Source organism: Bufo bufo, chromosome 4 (genome assembly GCF_905171765.1).
Source record: "Bufo bufo chromosome 4, aBufBuf1.1, whole genome shotgun sequence".
NCBI classification, from domain to species: domain Eukaryota; kingdom Metazoa; phylum Chordata; class Amphibia; order Anura; family Bufonidae; genus Bufo; species Bufo bufo.
This window is the reverse complement of record NC_053392.1, coordinates 350,914,918-350,927,846: the sequence shown is the minus strand read 5'-3', so window position 1 is coordinate 350,927,846 and position 12,929 is coordinate 350,914,918. Positions and strand designations below refer to the sequence as shown.

The 12,929-nt window shown below is 42.7% G+C and overlaps 1 long non-coding RNA gene across 1 annotated transcript; it reads right to left on the bottom strand.

The window, feature by feature from the left end:
• Window positions 1–269: 269 nt before the first annotated feature.
• On the bottom strand, window positions 270–7,144 carry LOC120998302. The gene is made up of 2 exons (XR_005778330.1): window positions 7,054–7,144; window positions 270–1,026 (listed from the first exon to the last, which is right to left on the bottom strand). It is a non-coding gene; the product is annotated as an uncharacterized LOC120998302 (long non-coding RNA).
• Window positions 7,145–12,929: the final 5,785 nt, after the last annotated feature.

Below are 12,929 nucleotides of genomic sequence, written 5' to 3'. Positions count from 1 at the left end.
ATGCCAAGAACAGCCGCTATACAATGTACGGAGCTGTGCTTGGTGAGCTGATCGGAGGGTCCCAGGTGTCCAACCCCCACCAATCAGATACTGATGACCTATCCTGAGGTCATCAGTATTAAAATGTCTGAAAACCCTTTTAAGTTCCCCTCCGGCATTTTCTGCAACACTCTGCAGGGGAAAGGAGCCGGATGATCTGACATACTGTATGTGAAGCTGGCCTTAAACTGCCTTATGAAAGTCTGATCTAACAGTAATATCACAATGCATTTACTATAAGAGCAGATTTGCTTTACTACTATGAAAAATGCATATTTTATCTTCTCAAAAGGTGATAGAAACATGAATATATTTACTTTCTGGGCCAGGTCCCTAGATAACCAAGCAATAAAGAACATCTAAATAAATAGAATAAGCTATTATTTTATTCCACTCAGAAATAAGCTACAAAAATGATATTATAACTTGATCACGATAAATATACTACTATAAACAAGTTATCTTTTTCAAATGAGTATATGATTTCTTGTGCGCAATCTGTATCTTGGTAGGTTAAACTTAGTATTTGTATGGCATCAGATTTATGGCTCCCATTTCCCATGCACTCAGTGGTTCAGACTACTTGGGATTCATGTAATCGTCTCTGCCTTACCTGATGTGCATTGCTAATAGCTGACAGAGAAAAGAGAAAATGACAAGGTGATTCGGCTTGATACCTCTTTACACTCAGCCATGAGAAAATAGCCCCTCTGGAACCAATTACTTTCTCTATCATTTTAAATTACGTGCCTCTATGAATTTCTTTTAAACAAAATTAGTGTTACACTGTATAATGTCATATCAGCATGCAGTGTTTCAGTACATGTTCCCACTGAGATGTATGGTCCTCACTGAGCTCAGTATATTGGAGACAGGAGCATTCAATATCCATAATTCCCCTCTTCAGATAAGAGGATTTTATTTTGGTGTTGATTCCACTTGTTCAGTGTAGTCTCCCTCACGTAAACTAGGACAGAGCTGAAGAATCTTATCAGGAAGTAAAAAAAGTGAAAAGTTATTGTTTTAAATGAATTTTTTTTTATTTTTTTTTATTTTTTATTAAACCATATACTTTCAGAATTTCATTTGTGAAAGCAACCCTCCCCACTATTACATTTCCCATAGGGTTTACTTAGCCAAACGGTCACCCAGTCTTCAACCAAGTTGGCATGAATATGCCTCCATGCATTCTCCTTCTTTCCCTGCTGTTTGCAAATCTCCCACTTGTCCATCCACAGTTTCTCCACTAATAATCTCAAGATCACTCTCAGAAGCAAGTACCATGGCCAAATGAGGTTTTGTTATGATGTGATAATCAGAGGAAGTTTATTGTATGTCTGGCACTTCATTACTACATTTCCTTTTCTTTTTTTGCTTAGGGTTCTTTCACACCTGCGTTCTTGTCTTCCGGCATAGAGTTCCGTCGTCGGGGCTCTATGCCGGAAGAATCCTGATCAGGATTATCCCCATGCATTCTGAATGGAGTGAAATCCGTTCAGGATGCATCAGGATGTCTTCAGTTCCGGAACGGAACGTTTTTTGGCCGGAGAAAATACCGCAGCATGCTGCGCTTTTTGCTCCGGCCAAAAATCCGAAACACTTGCCGCAATGCCGGATCCGGAATTAATGCCCATTGAAAGGCATTGATCCGGATCCGGCCTTAAGCTAAACGTCGTTTCGGCGCATTGCCGGAGCCGACATTTAGCTTTTTCTGAATGGTTACCATGGCTGCCGGGACGCTAAAGTCCTGGCAGCCATGGTAAAGTGTAGCGGGGAGCGGGGGAGCAGCATACTTACCGTCCGTGCGGCTCCTGGGGCGCTCCAGAGTGACGTCAGGGCGCCCCAAGCGCATGGATCATGTGATCGCATTAGACACGTCATCCATGCGCATGGGGCGCTCTGATGTCATTCTGGAGCGCCCCGGGAGCCGCACTGTAAGTATACCGCTCCCCTGCTCCCCGCTCCTACTATGGCAACCAGGACTTTAATAGCGTCCTGGGTGCCATAGTAACACTGAAAGCATTTTGAAGACGGTTCCGTCTTCAAATGCTTTCAGTACACTTGCGTTTTTCCGGATCCGGAGTGTAATTCCGGCAAGTGGAGTACATGCCGGATCCGGACAACGCAAGTGTGAAAGAGCCCTTAGGCTACTTTCACACTAGTGTTGTTTAAATCCGGCGTTCAATTCCGACACCGGAACTGCCCGCCGGATCCGGAAAAAAAATTGGGTGAAAACTGATCACATTTGAACCCTGATCAGGATTTTGATCACAATGAAAAAATGCATTGGAAAAAACGGATCCGCCATTTATGGACTTTAACTTTATTTTCACATTTTTCGGGTTGAACATGCAAAAGCCGGATCCGGTTTGACTGAACACACGGCGCCGGATCCGGCGTTAATTCAAGTCAATGGGAAAAAGACCGGATCCGGCGTTCAGTCAAAGTGTTCAGGATTTTTGGCCGGAGGTAAAAATACAACATGCTACGGTTTTCTGAAAAGCCTGATCAGTCAAAAAGACTGAACTGAAGACATCCTGATGCATCCTGAACGGATTACTCTCCATTCAGAATGCATTAGGATAAAACTGATCAGTTCTTTTCCGGATTTGAGCCCCTAGGACGGAACTCAGCGCCGGAAAAGAAAAACGCTAGTGTGAAAGTACCCTTAGTAAAAACTTAAGACTCCAAAAATTAAACTCAGAAGGGAAGTAGACTTGTAACATGCACCCAGTTATAATTCAGATTAAATTTTCTGAACCATAAAAAATATATATCTAACTAATATCTAGCTTTGATAAATTAGGTTAATGGTGTTTTAAATTACATTTACACATGCAACTTCATGTTATAACAAGAATATCTAAATAACAGCTCTGAACTAGTCAACAGTGGTGCATGAAAAGTTTGAGTGGCCCCCCTCAGGTAATAAAATGCAGCAAGCTATAAAGAGAACTTGACAGTAGCTTTTTTCCCATCCCTATTAAATAATTTCCACTGGTGAATAGCCATCTAACAAAATCCTTATATCCTTTGTGTGTGCTTCATTACTTAAAATACTAAGGCTTGGTTCATCCATACAGTTTTTTTTTTTTTCCATTTTTATGTTCCAGTATAGGAGCATAAAAAATAAAAACATGGACACCCGTATGCAGCGTATACCAGACACCAATGTGCCCAACAGAACCAATTATAGTTAATTTCTGCTATGGTTTCAGACAACATACTGTTGTATGCACTGGTATTTTTTCCTTTTTTTTGCTGGAGGCTTTTGCTGGAGCCCTCTGCTTCAGATGTGAACTTAGCATAACTTTGAAGATGGAGCACGTTGTGTGTAAATTACCTTCATGGAGCCAAAGAGATGGTGCTGTTTGCCACAACAAACAGTCATGGTGTCTGCTCCCTAAACACGCCCAGTATGGGTTGATTGCTATCCTTGAGGCCAGGAAACACCTTGTTCTAAATCCTGGACACAAGGACATCAATTAAGCAATAATGGGCATGTTTAAGGAGCATATACAGTAGTTCTTCAGGTGAGCAGCATCACCTCCCTCACTTCAAAAAGGTACTTTACATATATCATGTTCTTCTATCTTCAAAGTTAGTGTTTTATATAATGCATCAAAAAGAAAGAATAGCTAAGGTTAGATATTCACCTACACTATAATGCAGTAGAAATGCTTTAGGGGTAAAATCTGCTGTTAGGTTTCCTTTAAATTGCTCTCTGGGACCTGTTTGACAACATATTTTAGTGGTAAAGGCCTACTTCTAGCAATTCTAAAACATTAGTTATATGACCTCGTGATCTGCGATTTTCTGACCAGAATCGTTTTAGACCATTCAACAGCAATTTTGCATGGTGCTTACATGACTCGCCGCTGTTAACCCAATGTTACTTCTGTAATTGTTGTCAAACCTGACTTCCGTACTATGAATCTGTCTTTCGATAATGACTTAACCTTGAACGCTACTGGCAATAGGGTGAGACAAGTACATTTCTTTCCCACAGCCACTGATAATCACTTTCTCCTATACCTACTTTATTCACATATTTAACCACTGCAGAACTACAGTCCTGAAGTCATCACAGTGCCAAACCAAAGCCACTGGAAAATCTGGTTGTATAGGTGAATTGTGCATTCCTACTCGGATACTTCCCTGGGTATTTATGGCAATTCTTCATGTTTTTGGTTTCCAGTTCACCAAACTATCATTTATCCTCTGTAAACCTAGAGTCATAGTATGCAGTTGTGGATCGACTGCCATGTGTTGCAGATGACAGTTGTAGTAGTAAAGGAACATGTGAAAAGGCGCTGCAGAACACAAATGGAAATAGACAAACTAAAGGTAAGCAAGCACTGTTGTCCAAAGGGGAGCACTAATCAGTCAAGTAGTTATTCCGGTAACCATATGGCACTGAATGGCATTATTTTCCTGGCACTGTGTGGCACTTATTATCTGGCCAATGTATGTATTATTTTTATTATTTTCATGGATATATAAATACATAAAATTAGATCAAAGCATAGATAATAAAGTATGCATGCTAATTTTAATACAGGGAGTGCAGAATTATTAGGCAAGTTGTATTTTTGAGGATTAATTTTATTATTGAACAACAACCATGTTCTCAATGAACCCAAAAAACTCATTAATATCAAAGCTGAATATTTTTGGAAGTAGTTTTTAGTTTGTTTTTAGTTTTAGCTATTTTAGGGGGATATCTGTGTGTGCAGGTGACTATTACTGTGCATGATTATTAGGCAACTTAACAAAAAACAAATATATACCCATTTCAATTATTTATTTTTACCAGTGAAACCAATATAACATCTCAACATTCACAAATATACATTTCTGACATTCAAAAACAAAACAAAAACAAATCAGTGACCAATATAGCCACCTTTCTTTGCAAGGACACTCAAAAGCCTGCCATCCATGGATTCTGTCAGTGTTTTGATCTGTTCACCATCAACATTGCGTGCAGCAGCAACCACAGCCTCCCAGACACTGTTCAGAGAGGTGTACTGTTTTCCCTCCTTGTAAATCTCACATTTGATGATGGACCACAGGTTCTCAATGGGGTTCAGATCAGGTGAACAAGGAGGCCATGTCATTAGATTTTCTTCTTTTATACCCTTTCTTGCCAGCCACGCTGTGGAGTACTTGGACGCGTGTGATGGAGCATTGTCCTGCATGAAAATCATGTTTTTCTTGAAGGATGCAGACTTCTTCCTATACCACTGCTTGAAGAAGGTGTCTTCCAGAAACTGGCAGTAGGACTGGGAGTTGAGCTTGACTCCACCCTCAACCCGAAAAGGCCCCACAAGCTCATCTTTGATGATACCAGCCCAAACCAGTACTCCACCTCCACCTTGCTGGCGTCTGAGTCGGACTGGAGCTCTCTGCCCTTTACCAATCCAGCCACGGGCCCATCCATCTGGCCCATCAAGACTCACTCTCATTTCATCAGTCCATAAAACCTTAGAAAAATCAGTCTTGACGTTTCAGCTTGTGTGTCTTGTTCAGTGGTGGTCGTCTTTCAGCCTTTCTTACCTTGGCCATGTCTCTGAGTATTGCACACCTTGTGCTTTTGGGCACTCCAGTGATGTTGCAGCTCTGAAATATGGCCAAACTGGTGGCAAGTGGCATCTTGGCAGCTGCACGCTTGACTTTTCTCAGTTCATGGGCAGTTATTTTGCGCCTTGGTTTTTCCACACACTTCTTGCGACCCTGTTGACTATTTTGAATGAAACGCTTGATTGTTCGATGATCACGCTTCAGAAGCTTTGCAATTTTAAGAGTGCTGCATCCCTCTGCAAGATATCTCACTATTTTTGACTTTTCTGAGCCTGTCAAGTCCTTCTTTTGACCCATTTTGCCAAAGGAAAGGTAGTTGCCTAATAATTATCCACACCTAATATAGGGTGTTGATGTCATTAGACCACACCCCTTCTCATTACAGAGATGCACATCACCTAATATGCTTAATTGGTAGTAGGCTTTCGAGCCTATACAGCTTGGAGTAAGACAACATGCATAAAGAGGATGATGTGGTCAAAATACTCATTTGCCTAATAATTCTGCACGCAGTGTATATACTTGGAGATCTGATCTAACATGCAGTATAAATACAATTATGTAAAGACACAATGAACAATTTGGACCTGTCCCCCTTAAAATTACCACATCCCCCCCCAAAACAATTGCGTTTAAAAAAAAAAAAAGAGAAAATCTTGATGAAAAGTTCCTTGTGTTCAAGATACTTGGCTACAGCTTTTTTCTATTGCTTCAATGTCGGCAGTTTTTAAAATGACCCTGTTTGTTCAGTGTCAAAATAAAACACTTTATGTAAAATTGCATTTTTATAGCACAAAGCTTATAATTTCCTTTTTTTTATGTAGCGTCATATGTTATACAGTGTATATATTAATAAGAAGCAGCCCTGAGATGAAAACCACATAATGAAACGTTGTCATTTGCAATGTGGCATATATAGCATATGCCCAATAATTACAACTGCAATGTGTTTGTGCCAGGAGGCAGAAGAAAGGGTGTTTTTTTTATAGATAAAGCAATGGAGAAACAAATTTAACTCTTTCTGCCACAATATAAATAAATAAATACAACATTAAAGCCTGTATATCTGCAAATGAAATGATCCAGCCAGAACATAAAACCAATCATTCCCTTAAAATTCATTGCAACATCTTTAAAGCAATGACCCGTAGAGACAATGATAACAAAGATCTAGAAACGGGAATTAAATTAACTTTAAACAAATACAGCTCGCAAGGTCAATAAACGACTGGTTTTGGATGACTAGAGATTTGCTTAAAACCAGCTCTCATCTGCTGAATGCAACAACTTAATATGGTATGTCATGTATCTGTCCGTGCTCAGAATAAACTAATTTCACATATCACTTTTCCACAAGCTTAGACAAGTAGATGAAAATACTCAACAAGCAGATACAGCGGATGTTAGATTACATGTGTTAAGTTATTTTACCTGCTTTTATACCAATGAAATCTTGTTATGTATCGTGTAATAGAAATATAACATATAGTATTCCTGTATATTTCCATATTTAACCTATAAAGGGCAAATAAGAAACTGTATCAGTGTATGTGCAGCCCATACAAATAAAAAGCCTACAGAAATACACAACACACAATAATGTATTTTTAAATGCAAAAACTTTATTAGGATAATTATAGAACTGCTATAAAAATATCAGCGCTTTATAAGTAAATAAATAAAATATGAAGGGGAGAAAGCAAACACAGAAAAGACACTGCCGGGGGTCAAGAATATAATAGAGCAATGTGCAAAACAGATATGATAAAGCGTATATTGTGACACAGTGAGAGGTTTTGTCTGGAAAAACTCCTGCTGGGCTGATTTACAGCCAGGTGATGTCAAATACCCGACCGGATTTTAAGTGGCGGTTCAGGCTTTAGCAGCATCTGGCTGTCCTTAAATAGGCAGCTGGGCTCAGAAGTGAGGTCTCTGTGTTGGGATCTGGGAGCCTTGTGTCTGGTTGAAGGCTTGCTACCTGTTTGGCGTGAAAACAGGTTGGTGCTGCTATGGTCAAGGACTCTTTGAGGCAGAATTACAATATGGTGTGAATTAACACCAACAACGCAAGGTGACTTTTTGTTTGATTATGACTGTTTGTTTTGTCAATTGCCTAAAGTGTGAATAAAACACTGAACTGTTTTATCCAAAGAACTTGTTGTTGCCTCTATACTGAGTCCGCTAATCCTGTCTGCCAGAGCGAAACCCTACAATTGGGGCTGGCGTGAATGGCAATTTTTTTGGTTTTTGCATTTTTCAGCCACGGTTGTATGTCGTACATTAAACCAGCTGTATTACAACAAGTGGGAGACACACCGGCAGAGGCTCTGCCGGACTCAGGGAGTATGGTGACCCTAGTAAGGGCTACCCTGGTGCGGTCCCCTGAGTATACTGGCCGGAAAGTCGGGGTGATGTGCATCCACGGAGACTTAAAAGACTACCCCACTGCGCTGGTGTCTCTAACTACTATGGCCGGTAGATGGACCCACGAGGTGGATGTCGCAACAAATCTACATTATGAACTCATAATAAGTGAGACTTCCCGGGCTTTCCGGGACTGTGGCCTGCTATGAGAGTGACTGATACCCATGAGACAGAAGACCAGAACCCTGGGAACCTGAGACCAAAGGGCCAGCGGTAGGGGTGACCGCCACTTCGGTGGAAGAGGAGGAGACAACCCTGCTAAGTGTGATGGTGGGAGACGTGGACTTGCCGCCGGGTCCTGAATTGTCAGACCTCAATGTCTCCGGGGATAATTTTGGTACCGCCCAACATCAGGACCGAACCCTATCCCGCGGCGGGGTAAATGTGTTAATAGTAGATGGTGAACCACAACAACCTGGGGCAGTCAGTGTTTCCCCGTTTTGTGGTTCTTCAGGATATGTTGTATTGGGTAAACCAACTATGGGGTGAGCCTATTGAACAGTTGGTGGTCCCCAAGGCTTATCGCAAGCTTGCGTTAGATCTAGCCCACCAACATGTTCTCGGGGGTCACCTGGGGCTGCAGAAAACTCAGGATCATATTCTACAGGGGTTTTACTGGCCCAGCATATTCATAGAAGTGGAAGAGTTTTGTAAGTCTTGCCCGACCTGCAAGATAAGTAGCCCCCAGCCACATTTTCATAGTCCCCGAGTACCTCTCCCAATTATCGAAGTGCCATTTGACCGAATAGCTATGGACCTCATAGGCTCAGTACCAAAGTCCGCGCCAGAGGGCATCAACACATCTTAGTCATTCTAGACTATGCCATTTGGTACCCGGAGGCGGTGCCACTGCGACATACCTCGGCCAAACTCATAGCTAAGGAATTAATGGAGATGTTTTCCCGAGTAGGACTACCTAAAGAGGTTCTGACCAACCAAGGGACCCCTTTTATGTCCAAGGTGATGAGGGAACTCTAAGTTGCTGCACATAAAACAGCTATGGACGTCTGTTTACCATCTGCAAACAGACAGTCCGGTAGAAAGGTTAAACATTAAAAAGTATGTTGAAAAGAGTGGTGGCTAAAGATGGAAAGGACTGGGACCTCCTTCTGCACTATATCATGTTCGCAGTGCGAGAGGTACCCCTTCGAACTGCTATATGGCAGACACCCTCACGGTCTCTTGGACGTGGCCAAAGAGGCGTGGGAACAGCAACCCACTCCACATAAGTGTCATTGAGTACGTTATCCAGATGCAAGATCGGATAGAGACAGTGTTGCCTCTTGTTAGGGAGCATATGGAGGCAGCTCAGCGAGCCCAGAGTCGGGTATATAATCTGCAGGCTCGGGTCCGGATCTTTAACATGGGTGATCGGGTTTTGGTTCTGATACCGATCGTGGACAGTAAGTTCCTGGCTAGGTAGCAGGGGTCCTGTGAGGTACTGGAAAAAATTGGAGATGTAAACTACAAGGTACACCAGCCAGGGCGGCAAAAGCCGGAGCAAGTTTACCATGTGAATTTACTCAAACTGTGGAAAGATAGGGAAACCTGTACAGAAGACAGCCCACGTGCAGGGTTTCTAGGAGAAGAGGTACCGCCCCCTCTGTCTGATGCAAGAGAGGCAGCTGTAAAAATTGCTGACAGCCTCTCCTCTAAACAGACTCAGGAGGCCAGGGAGTTCGTTAGTCGGAACACTGATGTGTTCTCGGACCTCCCTGGACGCACTTCCATAATCCAGCATGACATTGTAACGACTTTTGAAAACTTAAGGTTTCCAAATTCGATGCGTATCCCATGCCCCGGGTGGATGAGATCATCGAGAGGTAAGGACAAGCCCGGTATTTTTCTGTTTTGGACCTCACTAAAGAGTACTGGCAGGTGCCCTTAATGGAGGCTGCCAAAGAGAAAACTGCCTTCATCACGCCTGAGGGGCTGTATCAATATAAGGTCTTACCCTTTGGTCTACATGGCACCCCCGCAACTTTTCAGTGACTAATGGACATTGTGCTTTGTCCACATCATCAGTACGCTTCGGCTTACCTGGACGATATTGTCATCCACAGTACCGACTGGAAAGTAACCGACCCAAAGTGCAGGCTGTAGTGGACTCCCTTCGGAGAGCTGGCCTAACCGCTAACCCAAAAAAATGTGCAATAGGGTTAGAAGAGATTAAGTACCCGGAGTATGTCATTGGGCGCGGAGTCATCAAAACCCAAGTAAACAAAATAGAGGCGATACGGAATTGGCAAGGTGACTTTTTGTTTTATTATGACTGCTTGTTTAGTCACTTGCCTAAAGTGGGAATAAAACACTGAACTGTTTGATCCAAAGAACTTGTTGTTGCCTCTATACAGGGAGTGCAGAATTATTAGGCAAGTTGTATTTTTGAGGATTAATTTTATTATTGAACAACAACCATGTTCTCAATGAACCCAAAAAACTCATTAATATCAAAGCTGAATATTTTTGGAAGTAGTTTTTAGTTTGTTTTTAGTTTTAGCTATTTTAGGGGGATATCTGTGTGTGCAGGTGACTATTACTGTGCATAATTATTAGGCAACTTAACAAAAAACAAATATATACCCATTTCAATTATTTATTTTTACCAGTGAAACCAATATAACATCTCAACATTCACAAATATACATTTCTGACATTCAAAAACAAAACAAAAACAAATCAGTGACAATATAGCCACCTTTCTTTGCAAGGACACTCAAAAGCCTGCCATCCATGGATTCTGTCAGTGTTTTGATCTGTTCACCATCAACATTGCGTGCAGCAGCAACCACAGCCTCCCAGACACTGTTCAGAGAGGTGTACTGTTTTCCCTCCTTGTAAATCTCACATTTGATGATGGACCACAGGTTCTCAATGGGGTTCAGATCAGGTGAACAAGGAGGCCATGTCATTAGATTTTCTTCTTTTATACCCTTTCTTGCCAGCCACGCTGTGGAGTACTTGGACGCGTGTGATGGAGCATTGTCCTGCATGAAAATCATGTTTTTCTTGAAGGATGCAGGCTTCTTCCTGTACCACTGCTTGAAGAAGGTGTCTTCCAGAAACTGGCAGTAGGACTGGGAGTTGAGCTTGACTCCATCCTCAACCCGAAAAGGCCCCACAAGCTCATCTTTGATGATACCAGACCAAACCAGTACTCCACCTCCACCTTGCTGGCGTCTGAGTCGGACTGGAGCTCTCTGCCCTTTACCAATCCAGCCACGGGCCCATCCATCTGGCCCATCAAGACTCACTCTCATTTCATCAGTCCATAAAACCTTAGAAAAATCAGTGTTGAGATATTTCTTGGCCCAGTCTTGACGTTTCAGCTTGTGTGTCTTGTTCAGTGGTGGTCGTCTTTCAGCCTTTCTTACCTTGGCCATGTCTCTGAGTATTGCACACCTTGTGCTTTTGGGCACTCCAGTGATGTTGCAGCTCTGAAATATGGCCAAACTGGTGGCAAGTGGCATCTTGGCAGCTGCAAGCTTGACTTTTCTCAGTTCATGGGCAGTTATTTTGCGCCTTGGTTTTTCCACACGCTTCTTGCGACCCTGTTGACTATTTTGAATGAAACGCTTGATTGTTCGATGATCACGCTTCAGAAGCTTTGCAATTTTAAGAGTGCTGCATCCCTCTGCAAGATATCTCACTATTTTTGACTTTTCTGAGCCTGTCAAGTCCTTCTTTTGACCCATTTTGCCAAAGGAAAGGAAGTTGCCTAATAATTATGCACACCTAATATAGGGTGTTGATGTCATTAGACCACACCCCTTCTCATTACAGAGATGCACATCACCTAATATGCTTAATTGGTAGTAGGCTTTCGAGCCTATACAGCCTGCCATCCATGGATTCTGTCAGTGTTTTGATCTGTTCACCATCAACATTGCGTGCAGCAGCAACCACAGCCTCCCAGACACTGTTCAGAGAGGTGTACTGTTTTCCCTCCTTGTAAATCTCACATTTGATGATGGACCACAGGTTCTCAATGGGGTTCAGATCAGGTGAACAAGGAGGCCATGTCATTAGATTTTCTCCTTTTATACCCTTTCTTGCCAGCCACGCTGTTGAGTACTTGGACGCGTGTGATGGAGCATTGTCCTGCATGAAAATCATGTTTTTCTTGAAGGATGCAGACTTCTTCCTGTACCACTGCTTGAAGAAGGTGTCTTCCAGAAACTGGCAGTAGGACTGGGAGTTGAGCTTGACTCCATCCTCAACCCGAAAAGGCCCCACAAGCTCATCTTTGATGATACCAGCCAGGGATGGACTGGGACAATAAAGTGGCCCTGGACTTCAGCCAGACCGGCCCACTTTATTTTTCCCAAACACACTCAAAAAAAAACATGTGAATGGCGCTGTTATGGAGGGGATCTGTGAATGGCACTGTTATGGAGGGGATCTGTGAATGGCACTGTTATGGAGGGGATCTGTGAATGGCACTTTTATGGAGGGGATCTGTGGATGGCACTGTTATGGAGGGGATCTGTGGATGGCACTGTTATGGAGGGGATCTGTGGATGGCACTGTTATGGAGGGGATCTGTGGATGGCACTGTTATGGAGGGGATCTGTGGATGGCACTGTTATGGAGAGGATCTGTGGATGGCACTGTTATGGAGGGGATCTGTGGATGGCACTGTTATGGAGGGGATCTGTGGATGGCACTGTTATAGAGGGGGATCTGTGGATGACACATACCGTATATAGCATCTTATGCTATGTGTCATCCACAGATCCCCCTCCATAAGTGTCATCCACAGATCCCCCTCCATAACAGTGTCATCCACAGATCCCCCTCCATAACAGTGCCATCCACAGATCCCCCCCATAAGTGTCATCCACAGACCCCCCCCCCCATAAGTGTCATCCACATGACAGACC